Genomic DNA, 19,910 nt, shown 5'->3' on the forward strand with positions numbered 1-19,910 from the left:
TATCGACTATAGTACTTTCAATCTTATTGGTCCATCACCGTGCAACACACAGACAAACATACATAAATACAAAGACACAAAGATACACGCGCTATCAGACCACTGACATATCAAGTATTCTTTGAAAACAGCTCAACAAGTTCAAATTTGCAGTACAAAGTTTCTACAAAAGTTTGTACAGGCAAAACTCATCCTCTCTGGTGGCCGCTTGGCTACATAGAAACGCCTCAGAAGCTAACTCGCTATGTTCATTAAGGCAAGGCTTAATTTTGGAAGAGAACTTGTACGTTTTCTGAAAACCTAAAATTAGAAGGGACTTGAAGAAGATAGAGCCCAAAAACGAGGCTGAAGGTACCAAGGCTGAAAGCAGAGGCCTAGCTAATCAAAGATAACAAGTAAAAAATGTCAAATGCAGCCGGTTAGTGGAGAAAACAAAACAAAGGCCGAAAAAATCCAAAATAAAACACATGGCGGTGTTTACTCGAAAGGAAGAGATGTATATCTTTCCGGAATTCAAAGATGAATCATCAGGAAAACACCTGGTCTCTTCGGAAACAACTGCTACAATTTTATTTTCATTCTGTATTTTTATTTAGATGTTTGATTTGAAGTTTGTTCGGTCTCTCAACATTTCACTGTTACTTCGCGAAAGCAGTGAAGAATTCAAAACATTACTTTTCTTGAAACATCAAGTCAGAGTGTTTGTTGAATGTTGAATTGATTTGTACTATTTTAGCTCCTAGCTGACTTACGAAGTTTGAAATATAAAGCAGATCTGAAACTCAAATGCTCAACGGCCGCATCTGATTTGTACTCGGTATCACTCAGTCGCTGGTAGCGCAAAGAACTTCAATTTTGGCGACAAATTCAAAATCCACTGAAAATAAAATTAAATCGCGGGAAGTTAGATAGATAGAAAGATCAGTGCATTTGTCAAATGCAAATGTGAACTAAGGAACTTGATGTGAACAGAACTGAATGATCGATCAGTAATGTCATATTGCGACGTCTGAGAACTGATAGTCGCATGAAAGATGACATGAGGTCATTTAGACAAACACCTCAGACTTAAATTTCGGTTCCCTAGGCCTCGAAGATGAAACACACTTAATATTCCAAATTCAAATTCCCTTAGTTGCTTTAATAATTTTATTAACACAAAGTTATCGTCTTCTGTGGTTCACTTAAACTTAATAATTAATAAATCGAAATCAGTTGTTATTTTAACAAGTTTAATGTTACCCGGAAGTATAAGGAGAAATACGCTAGCAAAGCAAGTTACAAAAAAACAAAAATAGACTCTTAATTCCGAGAAATCTCAAAAGATCTCAGTTTTACTTTCGTAAGGAATTAAAGCAAGAAACGTAAAGACACGTCAGAAAAAAGTATAACCGGGAAGCGTAGAGTATGAACCAAACCTTTTGTTAGCGTGGAGAAACATGTCATGATCATGAAACCCAGTATGAAACCTATTTGTTACTAGCTGAAATAATTGTGTAATTTTAAATAGTTTTTACTCGGCACAAACCTTGACGCTCTCGTCCTATGCTTGCTTCATATTTACAATCAAAAACAGTTGGTTTTGTTGAGCATCTTTGCCTTGATCAGTCAGCTGAGCTTAACCCGTTTCAGCGGAATCTGTAATCGGAAATAATGATATGTATGAAAAGTGAAATAAACTGGGGACTGGGGTCCTAGGGCGAGTATATTAAAATTATGTTATTGTTATCACTTTTTTTTTTAAACTAGAAATACGTATCGCTCACGTTAAGCCGTGTCGGGTGGAGTTAAGAACTGGATGGGTGACCTGCCGCGAATATCCTGTCGCGAAGGTCCCTACATTTAATTTTTTTCCTTTTTTTCTTCTTCATCTCCTTTCCTCTTGTTGTCCAGTTTAATTTTTTATTTAGCAATTAATGAATGAGGCTGAGTAGGATATGAAGAATTATGCAGATCGAGGAGGGTGTTATCCAACGAGGCCTTACCCTCCAAGATCTGCATAATTCTTTTTAGTATAAACACACTCAGTGATCTTGGTGATTTAAGCAATCTGTTTGGCTCGCTATCTCGGACTATTCAACAATATTCACTTCCTAGCGAGTGAATAATGCATGAGCTAGGTTTCCCCCCCCCCTTTTTGGAGAACGATCTTTTAAAAGTCGACCAAAGCCTAGGGTTGACTGTTTTTAGGCACGGAAAAGACTCCGAAGTATTCAAAACGGCGTTTTTCCATTTACTGTAGCTGAGTTTGTGGTCGATGGATTGTTTACAACTCCCGTTTATTCGCGTAGAAGAGGCCGTTTCGTGAACTCAGCGTTTCCTAACAAGAAAAATTTGGCCCAGAAATCGAACTTTATTTATGATAAACAAGTATGAAAGCAAACGTTTAAAGAAATCTGCGTTTCAAGTAAATAGGAGAAAGAATGCTAAATGAAGACGACGTCTTACCTCGAGGAACCGAGCTGCCATTTTTGTCAGGACCTCATGCGAAGAACGACACAACAAACCTTTTCGGCCATAAACTTAGCGAGTCAACAGAAAACAACAAAGCTCTACTTTTCTTCTCAGGTAAGGAAACAATTCAAACTATTAAAAGTTCCGTTCAAGCTATTACGCTGTTGTTTGTGAAGTGAAAAGCTTGTGAATTGCCATGTTTGAAAATTCTACAAAGATCTGTTCTTAAACTTTCGCGTGATTTGATCTGTCAATCAAATCGTACATTTTAATGGTTTCCTCTCTGATTTTGTTGAGATCACTTCGTGTGTATATCTACGAAAACAATTATTCTTTTCAATCTCGGTAAATAGTGGCTTTAGAGATATTTACCTCGCCGCTTCGCGGCTCTGTCAAGATTTAGCCACTATTCACCTCGATTTCAAAGAATAATTGTTAAATATGCTACGAAAGCCGAATTCATTAATTGCTTCATTATTCATTCAAAATAATTCCTAAACAATGCTTTCCTTCGTCGAAGTTAAGTTCATCTCGATAGTGCATGTTTAGAAGATTATGGGCCGTTGAGGCCTGCAAATATACTACAAATAGCAGATGTTGTCCGTCGAGTTGTCTTCTTGCTATGTTTTTAGACAATAGTTCGTCGTGAAACAAGTAAAATGTTCTGCCGACTGTTCGTCCATTTTTCTTTTCACAACCAAAACAACTCAACCTCGTCCCCAGGTCTTCTCGGTTAACGGTACATTAACCTGCAATTGTGTTGCACTTTTGACGTCATCTGTTGATTAATGGTAAAATTCTTCCAAATTTGGTCAACAGTAGCTTGTTATTGTGAATTATGCATGTGCTTTTAGCCAATCAGAAAAGGAGAAATATTTTGAATGAATAATAATGTGTATTAAAAAGCATATTTAGCATTATTTCGGCCGCCGAATGTAGAAAAAAGCCAAAAAATGCAAACACGGCGGTTAGAGTGCCAGTTCAAATTGGGGCCGAAGTACGGAGCTGAAACTTTGATCCATCGGTGGGCAAAAAGCCAAGTTTAATGTGGGTTTTCTACGGTGTGAAATGAATACCAAATTGGATTTCAGGGGAAAAAGCAAGGTTGTAACGGTAAAAAGCCGAATTGAGGACGCACTTCCGACTAACATAAACATACCGCGGGACCTAAACAAACTCGTCTACGGAGAGAAGTGAGAGCACTGACAAATAAAGCTCTGTTATCTCGATTTTCACTCCACATTGCTTCAATGTTTTCTGTAAAATACTTCTGAAGTCAAAATTTCTGACCAGAACCAATTCTTGATCGCCAAAAACTGCCACAAAAACAGTGATGCGAATTTCGACAAAATTATAAACCTTTGCCACGCGACGGGCGTTTTCGAGAGGAATTCATTTCTTTGTTTGACAAAGAAAAAAAAACTATACACTTACTCCCGTGCTTCGAGCCATGCACCCAGAAATTTTAAGGGAAAAATTTCAAACTCTTGGCAGTCTAGGTTTTTGTATTGTTGTGAGTTAGTCGACGCGAGGTCAGGTGAAGTGGCAGAATTCTTTGGGAACTGAGCTAGCCGGATTTTTGAAAAGGCACACCGAAAATTGCAGCCATGGGGTCTAGGAGCCGGTAATTACCAGGCCCAGAAAGTAGCTGTGTGTACATTCAACATCTAGGTTCCAGTTCATATTTGTAGATCAGTTACCAAAACAAAATGGTCTGGTTTATTTGCTAGGGTCCACTCTTAATTTATTCTTTAGATTCTGATTTTAATATTTGACTTCGAGCCCAAAAAGTTACCAGGACAACAGAGAAACGGGCCCCTTGAATGATGATTGCTCTATCGGTGAAAGCTCATTTCTTGATGATGTCGATATGGACATGCAGTGATTTCAATATCTCTTGCGCTTTCGCCATGAAAGGTCTAGAAAGTGGAAGTCCTGAATAGCGGAGTACGAGAAGTACATGAGAAGAATTTTCCTCGAAAACATTTAGCATTAGAGGAGAAAAATGAAATATTTTAAACAGAAGAATTGTAAATCAGTACCCCTGGAAAGGACAAATATGACGTAATAAGATGTATGAAAAAAAATCTATCTTCTTTTGCATGCGAAAGTTGAATGATGCTGTTCGGCTCCGTCATACCGAAAGTTAGAAAAGTAAAAGTATGCTTTCGACCTTGAAAAAAGTGTCCTCTTTACGTTGGATGCTCACCAGATAATTAGAATTATACCCCTTAATTAATGATCAATCTGGGTTTGGCTTTATTTGACCTCTAAAATTGGAAGGTCTCAATGGGGTTAACCGTCAGCCGTCAAACAGCCTAAAAATTAAAACCGTCAATCGTCCAAAAAGTTTCAAACTTGATTTTTACCGTCAACCGTCAAAATTGCAAGTAAGATAATAATAAAAGTTATAATAATTTATTTCTAGCGCATTGCATTAAATCTCAATGCTTAAACTACAAATCAAAAAAGAAAATCAAGTAAAAAAATTACAAAACTTCAAGAATTAAATGAGTGATTAATGTACATGCAATTAATGTACAATCCTACTTTAAACCTCAAAATTGAATAAAAATGTCTTTTAAGACATTTTGAGGTTAGACTTAAAAGTCTACTATTAAAGGATTTCACAGACGGGGTTCCCAAAACGTTTCAAGGTATTTCAAATTTCACTTTTTCATCTCTAAACTGGAGAAATCAGTTCCCATGTTCTCATTCTTTCTAAACGTTAAAAGACCTTACAACCTGCTTGTATCTGAAAATATTTCGAAATTAAAAAAGTAAGAAGGTCAAGACAACCTCCAAAACACAACAGTTGATATCAATTCATACAGAAGTTAATATTTTCTTTAGCTTTTGGACTAAATTTCCAGTTAATAACCATCAACCGTCAAAAGCTCTAAAATTTAATCGTCAACCGTCAAAATTGAAAAAAATTAACTGTCAAAGCTACCACCCCATTGAGACCCTCAGATTAACATTCTTTAGCAAAACAGCCAAATGAGCGAAAATAAGAACTATTAATAGTAATCTTAAATGTGTCAGTAAAACTCAGCCATTAAGCAAGACGACTAGCATCCTTGCTTGTTTTATGTGGGAGTTCCCTGTCGGGTGAGAGTACATTTTTCTGTGAATATAGCTGCTGTGTTCGTTGTAACGAAGTTTCCTCAAGCAGAGGGTTGACTGTGCACTGAAGAAAGGATCCTCTTGCTGTGTAAGCGGTTCAAATGGATCATATACTGAGTTTACCGGACGTATCCTAGTGAGCGAGATCCATAAGCGCCAAGCATATGCTGGTTAAAAGGCTGAAATACTTCGTTGCAGCTAAGAAACAATAACAAAAATAACCACCCTGAACTTGACATTATTCAAAGCAAGCGAATATGATCCTCCACAACTTATAAGCCCTTTTAATGGTCAGTTTTTTTTCTTCCCGAATAAGATAAGCTTCTTGTTATCATAATGTACATGTTTAGTTCAACTGATAATTCGATCGCAAACAGAGAAACTAATAAACTAAACAGTCAAGATCTGCGACTATCAAAGTTTATTTAATGAAAACCGAGCAGGAGTGTTTCAGACTCAAACTGCCACCTCCGACCGTTTATAACACGAACCTTACCATAACCGGCCTAGCTAATGTTCTGGATCATTTTGGACAAAAACGATTTTTAGGTCCAGTCCAAGTCAAATGTTGTTATGAGGTGAAATTCTTGCTATTTTCTTGAACGATTTTGCTAAGTTGGCATGTTGATTTGACGCAGCTGGTTTTGTTACCTTGGCCGTTCTGAAAATGAGGTCATCATATAAGGTGGTAGTAATTCCCGATAAGAATTAGTTTTTTTAAGAGAACCTTCCATCTTCAACCAAAATATTGAAAACAAACTCAAATGTGCTTTGTATAGTTTAGCAGCTAGAGTTCAGTTAAGTTTTCTCTGAGAAGGACAGTTTAGTTTTAGCTAACGTATAACAAAAATTCAACTCTGTTAGGCCCGTTTTAAACGTCGTGCCACTGCATGCCCTAAACTGCCTTTGGTTTCAAGTGGTGAATTCTGTCCAATAAAAGAACGGTTGCCAACGGAAAAAAAAATTCAGAATAATAGCCAACTTTTAATATTCATTTTAATTTGCCTACATTGTACAAATTGAGCAAGACCTAAATAAACGCCATAAAAATTGAAAAAAAACCCGGCAATTCACCTTTTTAGTGGCTGCGCGCAGACCTCTCTCATACGGGCTGTAGCTTGAATTCAGGGGCTGACCATAACTTTTGAGGGGGAGGGTGGGTGATTTTGGAAAAAAAATTCCTACAAGCGCTTGTTGGAAGAAAAACATTGCATGCAGCACAACTACAATAAAAAATTATTGCACTGCTTTAAGAAAGAAATTAAATGTTACAAAGCTATTTCATCATTCTGAGAGCTTTACAAAAACCCAGCGAAACTGCAACCATTCTTCCCTTGCTCCCTTTAAGCCGGATTTGGTGATGCTGCAGAATTATTGGTTCATACATGCAATGTATTACAATCGACATATCAAGAAATCAGTCGCGGGAAATCAGTGTCGTTTTCGGGTAGCCTGTGGTTAAGAAGGTCGGGCTTCCTGGTTTTTCTTTCCAGTTTCTTTTCGGTGGCCTGAAAGAGAATCAGTGCCCAGGAAGTGGCCTGTTTTCGCAGCAAAAAGCTTGCCGCCCCCCGCAACAGGCCCCCAGAGGTCCACTTTTTTGTTGATGAACAATTTCAAACAAATTGAATTAATACTATTTCTCAATTGTAATTCACTGATTGTGTAGTAAAACTGAAAAATACTGTGAAGAGTAGACAAGCCCTGGCTCACGCTTTCCATAAAACGTGTTTAGCCTTCGTGTAAAAGTATGTAAAAGGGGATTTGGCATGCCTACAAGGCATTTACCCCTGGCTGATTCGTCGGCTTACTTTTTCATTTTGTCTGGTAAGGCGGCCTGGTTTGGAGGATTTGTAGTGCGGATGGAGCAAATTTTTTCTTGTCGCTTTTCTTTAACTAGGAGGTGATGTGGTCTTCTACTGTGCAGTTGATGCCTGTGGTTTCTTATCTTTATTCTATCAGAAATTGACCTCTGATCGCTAGCTGAAGATATTTGCGTTTTCCTTTCTTACTTTCAAAAGTGGGTCGCTAACCTTAAGAGTTTGTTTCCACAGTTTCTTCAAAAAAGTGTTGGATCTGAATTATTATTATAACAGTGAGGAGGAAGTTCCCTGATGTAGTTTTGACATGCTCGATCCAGCTCTTTACCGTTGCTTTCAGGATGTTGAAGCTCCCTGATTAAAGCTACCCAACTATAGTATAAAAAAATCACTATCTCTCGGTCAACAGTGTTGCTTTCATTAGTCAACTCCAAGCTCTTTCATATCAGAATAGTGCAAGTCTTAGGACTGGAGCGCGATGATGTTATTGTTCCTGCATTTGAAGTTATTGTGACAGTTGCTACTAGCAAGCATCAGTACTTTAACTTTGTTTTGTTTTCTTGTGGGGCGAATGGTACAACCGTTATGACTGGCCTAATGTTGACCTTACGCCGTATCAAGGATCGGAAGTTCTAGATTTCCAATTGGCTGCTTAACAGCCAATCACAAGGGGTGGATCACGGATCATCTTGTGCTTCGAAGACATTGTTCCTTTTTTGGGTACAATGTAGCACTTTGTTTTTGAGGATAACACTCATAAAACATAAATTCTTTTGTAATTCTACCATAATGACGAGTTTGAGAATTCATTTCCAAGATTTTCTACACGTTTTAAAAGGTACTTTTTTTCCATCTCCCTTAAAATTTTCTCACAAACAAGGCATTTCCTGTTTTTGTTCCCTCTTAATCAACACAGGAGTTGCATGCAGGCTGAGATAAAACTGGATTTCCTGTTTTAGTAGACTTTGTCTATTGCATTAGACAACACCTCATTCAACCTTCCCGATCAAAGAAATTCAAATTTTGTTCATGCAAAATTTCAACATTTTTTCATAGAAACAAAATAGCCCGGTAACCACTGCGATGAAGCAGTTGTACGTTGCAAGCGTTGACAAATATCAAAAATTATGAAATTATTTACCACACTGTCATTCTTTGATGTTTTTAAACCGTTCCTCTTCGCTGGGGAGAATTCCCTCGTGAAAGAGGTGAGAGGCGCCTGTAGTTTAAGAGATGTTTCTCTACGCCTAGTCTATTGGAGACGTTCCATTGTACACGTACTGTGTCGCAGATACCAACTCCATATCTGTCCATATTTTGTATTAAATTTTTATAACTCACTTACGTGACTTAGTAATTTTCAAAAACGAACAGTAGTTCAGGTAATAACATAGCTGATAGCACATATCCCTTACAGTGTAATGTATAGTAAATCTTTCAACATCTTATTATCTAGCTATCGTTAACAAAATGATATATCCCTATTATCGTTGTTTATAACTAAACATACTAAAAGTATTCCGAGGTGCAATATCTAACTATAAATCTAACATTTCATTTTTAGGCTTTGTTCACGTCATACCGGATAGCTCTTGCCCTGACACGAAAACCCCACTGGATAGCTGGGCTTCTATTCACCCATGAGAACGGCGATTTCGGCTCGATTTCTGTAACGAAGCGAAGCTGAGTCGCGCTGATCTTGAAAGTGGTGCGTCACATACAGTATTGGATCGGTTTCTGCCACTTTTGCGATCTCTCAGCGTGAACAGGTATTCGTATATGAGTAGGAGCGAGGATTGGAACCCACTGAGACAGAAGTAAATATTCAGGATTTAGTGCCCAAAGCCCCGCGGCCAAACGCTCTGGTACAATGTTCGATATATGTCGATGTGTGTGAATTATTGTTTAGTGCTGTGTCGTTGACGTTCGTTTAATACTGTATACCGGATATCTTTTCACGTCGGCACAAAAAACTAGCCGATGTAGTGTACACACAGCCGGAGATTTATTACTTGGTACAACCTCCGCTGTCTCCAGCCTGCCCACTGCAGACGCATTTCCGGTCGTCGCTTCTCTCCCTCCGAAAGAAGCGATGACCGGAAATTCGTCTGCTGTTCCCGGGCTACGCTGTCTTCTGACCAACTTTCATAACCTGTACGCTATGTAGCCTGATCCGTGCAGAATAATCTCGCAACAATTTTCAAACCTGCGAATCTCTAGAAGTGGTAACACGTGATGCCAAATGTTGTGAATATTTCTTCCAGTGAAGGCATTTTCAAGTTGCCAAGTTTTCTGTTTGTTCGTTTTTCATACCTGTAAACAGCTCCTGCTAAACTTTTTTGGGCGGCCTTCACTTGCTTAATTTGAAATATTCTCGCAAATATTTTCAAACCCGTGTGCCGTGTTGGACAATATAAAGAAAATAAAGTAAAAAGTAAAAACCCTCTTTGCGGCCCAAAGTCCATGGTTTCGACTCGGATGTTGAGAGAGAAAATGACTCGCAATTACACTAGTATATCTTATAATAATAATTTATTTATTTCTAATGCACCTTCAGTATTACTAGTTTCGATTACTAAAAAGCTGATTTTCACTCGTGAGTTCGAGTTTGGGGAGACCCATGCGATGCGACTACACAGTGCCTACACAACCGGGAAGGTGAATTGTTCCACATCAACATCAAGTCCACCCAATCGGCTCCTGGCATACAGAGTATTGTAATTAGCGGCAACTTTGAATTCAATCTTAAAGTTTGGGAAAAGCCTTAAATAATAACCCTTTTAGCCTACATGCAGTTTGACTGTTGACAGTACGTTTAATTTCAAGAGAAGAAGTTAACAATTGGCACAATCATGGAAACGTTGTCTATCAAAACATGTGGAAACTGTTGTTAGCCTTAAACCCGGATTGGCGGGAGCCAACTTCCGAAAAATCTGATTTCCAAGTAAGTCCGGTGTCTGAGCTCAGAAACTATTGAACTGCCTAGTTTGAACTAAACGGAAATAATTTTAGATTGAGAGTCACGAAAGGTGAGCGGCGAGACTATCAGTTTCTACGACTCCGTCAACCGCCGCCAAAAAACACTTTCACTTATGTCCACTGATGAAACAATAAAACATGTAATGTAGGTCGCCTTCCCTGCTAAGAGAGTCTACTCAGTTCAAATTTATTTATTTTTGGCAATCCGAGCTAAAAAGTTCAGTCGGGAAGGTAAGGCGTCAGATCATGGAAAGTACATATCTCGGTTAAGTTTCAAACTTGAATCAATAACTAATAAGCAGAGCTCTTCGTCTCTCTCTCTCGTCCGCAGAGGCCTTTATTGGGACACGCAGCGGGAGTCTCTGCAGAGGATAGAGCTCTTCGTCTAGTTTTCTTTGAATGGGATGAAATTTTTCAGAGCGCAGAGTCCGGATTTAGATCCCGACTCTTCCTTGATGCGATGTAATTTTTAAAAAATGATAATAAAGAAAGAGAGGAAATTGGAACACATTATTTCCATAACGAAGAAGAGATCACAGCCGGGTGGTTATTGCCGCTCAGTTGTAATCCGGAGATCCTGGGTTTTATGCCCCTTTGCGTATAGAGTTGTGTCACTGCAATCGACTCAAGTTCGACTGCTATGCCATGCTTGTAGCTAGACCTTGTAAATGATGTAAATAGCCCACTGGTTTGCCTTCAGCCAGTTAACAATCACTACGTTGTTTAATACGAGATGTCGTATTTTTACGATTTGTTTCAGGTAGTTGATTTGCCCCCATATTAAAACGACGGTACTGTAAAATCCACCGAAGAGTCAATGACACGGGTTTGGAAAGAGAGCTAGCCCTTGACCGCGCGCGGACGTTACGATAACTATTTACATGACCCATATAACTATACCATATGTTTGCGGGCATATTAAGACTGAATTTGTCGCCAGACAGATAACCTAACAAAATATCAACTGTAAATACGTACTCTATGTTAAAAATCACCTTTAAAGCTTCCAATATAGGGAAACGGTAATGCATAGCAGCTCATAGCATAGTCAGAAAGTTTAGTTACTGGTTGGCCTCGAAATCGAAACTTCCGCGACATGCATTTCATTGCTTTGCTATTAAACCAAGTAGAACCAACGTCATCGCAAAAAGCAAATACCTGTTTTTTTCTCCTCGGGTTATAATTAAGTGAACCCAGCGCCCCCTGCTGTGTGAAATCTCTCTCTTATGTAGTTTCTACAAGGAAAAAAGAGACAGGGCTTAGATTGAAAACCGTGTCCCACGTTCTTGTTTTTTTCACTTTCGTTGCCGTGGGATGCAAATCACAATGGAAACCGATTTAAACTGAAATCAATACAATCCCTGCTTATCTTTCGTCTGCAATGTATACTTTGCAGACTTAAACATTGTTTACAATTTTTTTGTCATAAGCAGATGATATTATATCATTAAATTCTGTTCATTAAAATCGAAATTTTAGTGCAACTGACTGAATCCCCGTATCTTCACGCTGATCAGAAAGATGTTATTTAAATAGAGCCATTGATATCACTGATCAGTACTGATGGCTCTTATAAAATAACATGTCTTTGAACAGCTTGAAGACTGGGGGATTTAGTCCGTTGCACTCCTCCTCCTGACCCCCAGATTTCGCGGGAAGTTTAACATTGACCCGGTGTTAAAACACCTCTACCCCTTTTTTTTCCTGCCTGCGGGTCCGGGTAAGACAGTGTGTTTAAAGCCCCTTATATTATGCCCCAGAGCTATAGCTCAACATCAGTTCTTTAAAACCAACTGAGACACATCTCAATCTGCTTTCTCAACTATCAGACTCAGTGCAAACATCAAACATCCCCAATGATCAAATAAATTCTAAATAAACTACAGCGGCATTTCAAGTTTAACCATGTATTTCAGTACATGTCCAGCTCGGACCGCCGTACTGAATGTGGACCTTTTAATAATTGACCGGCAGCAAGAAAGGATTATGGCAGCAGAATTGGAAACTTTGATAATGCACATGTGCATTTAATATCCAACACAGGTTCAAATCTTGCTTTGGAATTGCTGGTCTGGAATATCCGTGAGTTCTTGGATAACGCAACAAACGCCATCTTAAAAAAGAGGTCTATCTTACTAGCTATTAGCGGCGATGAAGGTGTGCTGCGAGTAAGAGTCTTTTGTGCTGGAAAAATCACCTCTGGTGTACCTTGTTTATTACCCCGCGCTCCCCAATTGCCGACGCGTTGTTAAATACATAGTAAATCCCGCGTTATATTATGTCCCGGGGTCGGGAGCCAGGGATTTCTTGAATTGATTCATGCATAAAGTTTTACATGGAGTGTTGCTAGGAGAAATGTTAGTCCTCAAAGATCGCAAAATAAAAAGATAGTACACAAAACTTGATGCCGAGGAAATTGTGCTAGCTATTAAGCAGCACTGAAATGTAATTTAAATTAGTTTAAATCTTCTTTTTCTTGCACAATTGGCCATATACTAAAAGGTGGAATTCTTGATTGGTGGTACAAAACTCTACTTGTCTCATACTTTTATCGTTGTCATGGCAACTTGTCTAACATGGTTTTGGGGTACTCTCTTCCTCCCTCCCCCACTGTAATTGACTATTACTGCAGCGGCTCCCCGCCATTATTTGCTCTCTTTTATTCTTAATCAGTTGTATAGAGACCCTTAGAACGAGTTTGCATCTTAGCAAACCAGTTAGACTGCGACCAGTCCCTCAGGATGGTCACGCGAGCGAGGAAATCGAGCGAAACGAGCGAAAGCCGAGGGGAAGCTGGGGAGGAAGCGGGAAAGGAGGGAGAAACTTAGAAGGAACCCTCTTCGTCCCTCCCCTCTCCAGTTTCCCTCTCGGCCAATTCGCTCTCTCCAGTCCTGCCGAGCTTAGACTCGACTGACTGAAGAGGGACTGTTCGCAGTCTACAAACCAGTTAATGATGAAAAAAACTGAGAAATAAAACAGAATAATTGAAATAATAATAATAATAAAAAAGATTCATCGAAAACATTCTTAAGAGGTAGATATAATGTAATTGCTGCTTAGTTTGTGCAATTATGATAGCGACCGCAGTTTGTGTAGTTAACGAAACTGCTTGGAGAGTTAATTTATGGAGTTAGCTAAGCCTAAAAGCGGAGTTCCTATTAAACACTTAACATTTAATCAAACAATTAGCATTTATTGGATGGGTGACTCCCTCTTTGATCTACATTATTCTTCATATCATATTTAAGCTGAATTCACTAATCGTTTTATCATTCATTGAAAATATTTCCAAGCTCACACTCATCCTTGCCTCTACGAAGAAGTCCCGTCCTTAAAACATTTGCCTGTTCCTCAGCAGCTCCAAGATATGAAAGGAGCTTTTTGCTTGGAGATATTCTTCAAAAGCCGTTTTCATCCTTCGAGTGGTAATTTTGTGTATTCTTGCTATGTTTTTGGACAATGATATGATTATTTCGATTTAGCAGAACTTGTTAAATCTTCCAACATTTTCTCGCTAAAACAGCTGAGCCGCCGACCACTCCGTATTCTTTGGGCGACGTCGCGTCAGTTACTCCCTATTTCAGTGGAGTATTTTGCAATAATATAAGAGCAGCGAAGATCGAATAGATCTGATCAATGTTAGCTGGTAATGAAGAATTAGCCGGGAGATTTAAGTCAATCAGAGAGGACTTAATATTTTGAATGAATAATGACAAAATTTATGCCAACGCAATAGAAAGAAATACCATCATTGGTGACAAAATACAAACTTGAGCCAGCAATCCGCTAAAAACTGATCAACGGAAAACTGACTGATTTTGATGGGTACTGCATCTGATCTCGGGAGACAGTCGTGTCAAACTGGTCAGCGGATATCCCAATTTGACAGCCGTCAATTGACTTTGCTGTGGATGGCGCGTATCGCTTTTTAAAACGACGGCCAAGAGTAATCGGCTCCTGCGACAGCGTTTTCTCATTTCTTTGTCTGGGTAAGTGTTTAATTTTGAATTATTAATGGCTTACGTGGGCAGTGAATGGAAGAAAGGTTGTACTGACGGTTTCGTGACGGCCGAACATATCTTATTACCCATGGTGCTCCGCATGCACACCTCTTTTAGCGGAGCTCCGCTTGTGGTCAGTCTAAATAGTTACTGATAGTTTTTCTATGTTACGTTTAAGATTAATATTAGAGACATTCAGCGCACGTTTAGGGCAAACGGCAATGTCTTATCACGTAACCAAGTTTTCTCTTTAACTTATTGTTTACTGTTCATTATAACTATTCTTAAATGAGCTATAGTTTCGTGCACAATTTCATCCATAAGAGCTACTGTGCACAGTTTTTATATTCTCATAGCCCGGTTGGGAAATTGTTACTTGGGACTAGACATGCGCAAGTTAAGGTACACTTAAGAGAAGAACTCACCTGGCATCAAACTGGGGCTTCAAACAATAAGAAAAAAAAACTAGGCATGAAACAACAACTCCACCATACTGAATACGTGTCCATATAATATCTTTGCACATGACGTCTTACAAGCTTTGATCTCTCGGCACGTTCGATCTCTATCATATCACGGTATATTGGTCACGTGCAGTATTCTGATACTATTGCGTTTAACCACCACAAGTAGCTCAGTATGAATGCTGCGTCATTTTTTCCATGAAGATTCCTTTAAAGAAAGACTTGGATTGCACAAAAGTTTTAATTAAGATAAAAAGTGTCGGCCTCGTTGCACAGCGTTGAGGTTTGATTAGTTTTAATTGCTCATATAATAATATACTCTGACACGTGGCCTGGCACGCGAGTGTAAATATATAGTTATAAAACAACAATACGCGTGAGGTCAACACTGACTGGAAGTTTGCTACGTTGGCACATTGTAGACTCTTTCGAATCTCCTATTTTCCAGTGAATTAAAAATCGTCGCGATCGAGCACTTACTTTAACCGGCAGTCATTTTTTTGTAATGCACGGCGAGAGCGGGCGTAGGGGTAACCTATTCCAGTGTCTAAGTCAGTCGAAACAAGCGGAATGAATCAGCGAGCGCGGAAGAAAGGGCATCCTAGGTCTACAGAAAAAGTAAACTGATTAGAAAACCCCTGAGTGTGTAAAGTTCAAGCTGAGATCTGCGCAAAGGGCAATGGAGAGGAAGACACTGCCCATAAATCTGAGACAAAAGGGACCACACAAGAAAATTGGTGACAGCACTATAGGCGAAGGACATTGTCAAGCATATTGCATCAGTTAAATGGAAGTGGACTGGGTATGTGGCCCGCAGATGAGGTGTAACGAATGGCGTGATTGAGAGGGTAAAACGAGTGTTCGCTGACCATTGAGATGCTGGCGTGATAACATTGTTGAAGCTGCTGGAGAATCGACTTCGACTCTGAATAGAGAACCGAAGAGTGATGTCATGTTACCATGGTAGCAAAATTTCTGGATCAAAACAATAGGGAGCTTAAGCAACAACGACGGCGACGGCAACGAGAATGGCAAAAAAGCAATAGGTATATATTAGCAAAACAACTTCGCACGAGCATCACGCTTTTTTGTACATTTCTTAGCCATCGTTCCACGATTATGACATGAAACTTCCTAATTTTACGCGCCCGCTTAAGGAGTAAGTGAACACATCTCAAAAAATTTCACGGCTTTTTCTTTTTCTAAACTTAGATACGGTCCTTTTGGATTCAACCCCAGAAAATTTCGTTAACATTTGATAAAGAAAAAGAAACCGAATAAGATCGATGAACTTTGAAACAGTGCAAATTCACTTTTTAACTGAACTTCCAGTTTGTTGTCATCCAGAAATTTTGCCAGGCTAACGTACCCATCAGCTAGATATGGTCGCGAGGAAAACTACAGTACAACTAATCAGAAATAAAAATTAAACACCGGTGATAAACATTATAAACTTACATTTTTTAACAACTTGACGTTTTCGTATGCTAGTCAACATACATTTGAAAAAAGTGATCATTCATTTTCAGACAACTATGTTAAAACAAAAGTAATAAGGGGTCTGGAACTGAGATAATAAAGAAACACAATCTTAATAGTTGTTGTATAATATATAATTATAATAAAAAGATTTAGCCAGGCCTTAAGTCGAAGCTCTCGTTAATTTTTATAGTTTACTCAAACAAAATATAAAATCGTGTAATGCAAAGCGGCGACGGCAACGAAAACGGCAAAAAATATCAATAGGTCTAATGAGACAAAGTAGAAAGAAATGTTAACCATACACGGTGTTAACATCGGAGTACTCTTCAATTATCTTAGACAGGCACAGCCGCTTTAGCGGAGTACACATAGGCGTATGGGCAATTTTTTGCAGGGTGGTAGGGGGAGAAGGGGGGGGGGGGGGGCGGTAAACCACTTGCCCCAAAAAATTCTTGCCCAAATTGTACCTAAGTAACCATGCACCTATCCTGCGCGAGCTCTCTCTTAACTGTGACGTACCTCGTGAACACGGGACAATAATCGACCCTTTCCTTTTCATCTGAATAAATGATCTACCGACATATTTAATGCTGGTTCTCAGTCCAGGAATATCCGCAGACGAGACTAACGTTACCATCTTCGTACGTACCATACCTAGTACCTGATCTCGAAACACAGATCTGCAATAGTGATTGAAACATAATTGAACTTTACAATAAACCCAAATGTAAAGGGCGTCCAAGTAAAGCAGAACATTCATAGCAAATCTCTCGCAAAAATCTCGCTGGGAAGGCCCACATGCATGAAATCTTAAAGAAGTCTGAGCTCCTAGAAGGGCGTAGAAGTCAAGGCAACAAGGGAACGCCATGTTTGACAAATCGCTTGCGGAGTCAGCTCTCAGAACCCGAGAATGAGACCAAATTATCAAATAGTCCTTGGAACGACGAAACCCTTCAGTTGGGGTTATTTAATGACGACTCACTGAAGCACGGCCTGCTGCGACTGTACTGCAACTCTGGCGTCGAAACGGCACTACAGCAGGCGGTGCGGAGGAGAACTTTTTGCTTTATAGTGAATTTTCTACATCCTTCGATTCTTTTCTCCCATTTCACTCGCCTTCGCTGCTGTTTGTAGTTCACTCCCTCTCTAAAACCTATTCCCTAGACACAAAGATACCTATCACTTCATAATAGGGATCACAAAGATACCCGTCGCTTCACACATCGGGATGACGAAGATCTCATTAGGTTTTGGATTTTACTTCCAATACACCCCAAGTCGGCGAGCCACAATATCCTCACAAGAAAAGGATAATAAAGACAAAGTGTCTACTTCCACTAAATACTAAACGATACGTCATTTTGGACATATTAAGCAAGGTTCGCCAAACTATTAACCCCCCGGCCAACCGGTAACGCGGGTGAAAAAATGCGAAGCGAATGAACATGAGGCAGGCTTCGCCACGAAAGTAGTAATAAATTCTCACGCCAACTACAGTCGAACCTCCATGTGCGACCACCTCTCGCATGCGACCACCTCCCATAAGCGACCGCCCATCATAAAAAGCAAAATTTTCCCAGTTAAAGCCTAACAGATGGAACCTCTTGTAAACGACCACCTCCTGTAAGCGACCGCGACCATTTTTGGGCCTGACGGTTATTTTCAACCTCTTGTAAGCGACCACTTGACGCATTCTCTGATCTCTATTTTCGCTGTGTGCACTGTTACTTAGAATATACGAAGAACTTTAGTGATAATATGGAACTACACATATCCTACACATATTGCATGCAATAAATTATCTTCCATAAAGTAGATGTGCCTGGACCTCTTCTCGGAAGAGACCCCCTGGGGTTCGATTTTTGTAAACGACCACCTCCCGTAAGCGACCACTCAGTCTTTGCCGTTTGGGTGGTCGCTTACAGAGGTTCGACTGTACGTACTAACGCGGGCGAAACACAGAACGCCGACCCACCGAAACAGAATAATATAAACAACAACTCACCCCAGCTGTAGCAGGTAATACATACGGCCAGAACCGTTCACAGCTAGTGCAATATGAAGGTTTGGAAGAAAGGAATACGTCACGTCTCCTTGGCGCAGAATCAAGCATGCACGTGGCGCAACAGAATTTGCGAGCTCCAAGAAAGCCGGACTCGTAGACGTGCCCGACTGAAAACTATTGCCAACATCTCGCGGTGGTTACTGACGCAAAGGGAGCACGGCCTTCTGCGAGTGTACTGCAACTCTGCCGACGAAACGGCAGCAGGCCGTGCTGTGGAGAACTTGCCTGACCCGCGTTCAATGACACTCTGCATATAACTGACAACTTTGCATATATTATTCAGGGTTAGATAATGGCTAATACGTCATCGCACGGGATAATGAATATTATATGACTGTGAATAGTATAGGGGACCAAACAAAAACTGGGTGGGCCGGAAGCTCTGAGAACGGCTCACAGGATTGGTTTAGAAAACAATAGATACCCCTAACCCAAACAAAACTAACAATGAATCCCAACTCTGAAACAAAAGAGCTTCGGGCCAGCAAGAACCTATCAAATTAGAGGTTCTGGTCAACACAGAAACCGGGGTCGCGAGGAAGTAGTACAGAAGGAAGGAAGAGTGCGTCTGCCCGAGAGGCCAATTCAAGTATCGTCCCTAAGAAATGACTTGGCGTAACTTGTACAATTATCCCGCAGCGCTTCTAGATTGGTTAAAAAAAGACAAGCAACGTTTACATTATTTCTCGCCCTCCAGCCTCTTCCACAGGCAATTCCTTTTGCACCGGTTACTCTGATCATGAACAGTCGGAGAACGACAAAACAGGACTCCCTGTTCTCTACCAATTCTCCCACCCGTTTTGTTAAACAGGACAGTGATGCCTGCGGCTGAGACTAAGTGCGCACGATGTGTTATGAAGGCTGACTTGGGGGAGATGGTAAGGGAGAGGAGAGGAAAGTAAATGGAAAACGAGTTTTTGATCGTTCCGGGTTCTTCAGACTCATCTATGATACCAGTTTCTAGCTTTCGCGGCCGCTTTTTGGTAGGTAGAATGGATTTCTGCAATAGGCCATTTGCACAATCCTAACATTTGATAACTTGTTTCCGCCACTACGACATCCCGCTAAAACTCGTAGTAGAGTGAATACGGTTACCAAGTTTTCCCGCCAAAATGATGCTGATTCACGCGCGTGCACAAAATCTCGTTCTCGTCCTCATCTTAGAATCTAAAGCTCTCTAGTGATGGGATTGGGAGAGGTTGAATGAGAGAAGACTGGGGACGAGTCACGCTTGAACGTGTTCTCTGGGCTTTTCGTGGCGACAACCGCTGGCCAAAGAACCGAAGGACTCTGGGTACGAAATTGACTCATATAATATATAGCGTCAGAAGGGCTCCAACAAGAACACATATTTTGGAAGAAATTCAAAAATGATATAGCAATTATTCTAATTAGAGCAGACGAGAGAGAACCGGGAGCGGCGAAGGGGACATGCTATCTTTTATTTTGTATGCATGATTACAAAATCTTTGTAAAACAGACTGCATATTAATTATACTACCACTTGCTTTCGTCAACTAAG

At 40.0% G+C, this 19,910-nt stretch overlaps 1 long non-coding RNA gene across 1 annotated transcript; it reads right to left on the reverse strand.

Annotated features, from left to right (window-relative positions):
- Positions 1-589: 589 nt before the first annotated feature.
- On the reverse strand, positions 590-14,923 carry LOC140943863 (uncharacterized). Its single transcript, XR_012166640.1, has 3 exons — positions 14,803-14,923; positions 1,529-1,638; positions 590-877 (listed from the first exon to the last, which is right to left on the reverse strand). It is a non-coding gene; the product is annotated as an uncharacterized lncRNA (long non-coding RNA).
- Between the last annotated feature and the right edge of the window lie 4,987 nt (positions 14,924-19,910).

The sequence above is a fragment of the Porites lutea genome, chromosome 1 (genome assembly GCF_958299795.1).
Source record: "Porites lutea chromosome 1, jaPorLute2.1, whole genome shotgun sequence".
NCBI lineage: Eukaryota > Metazoa > Cnidaria > Anthozoa > Scleractinia > Poritidae > Porites > Porites lutea.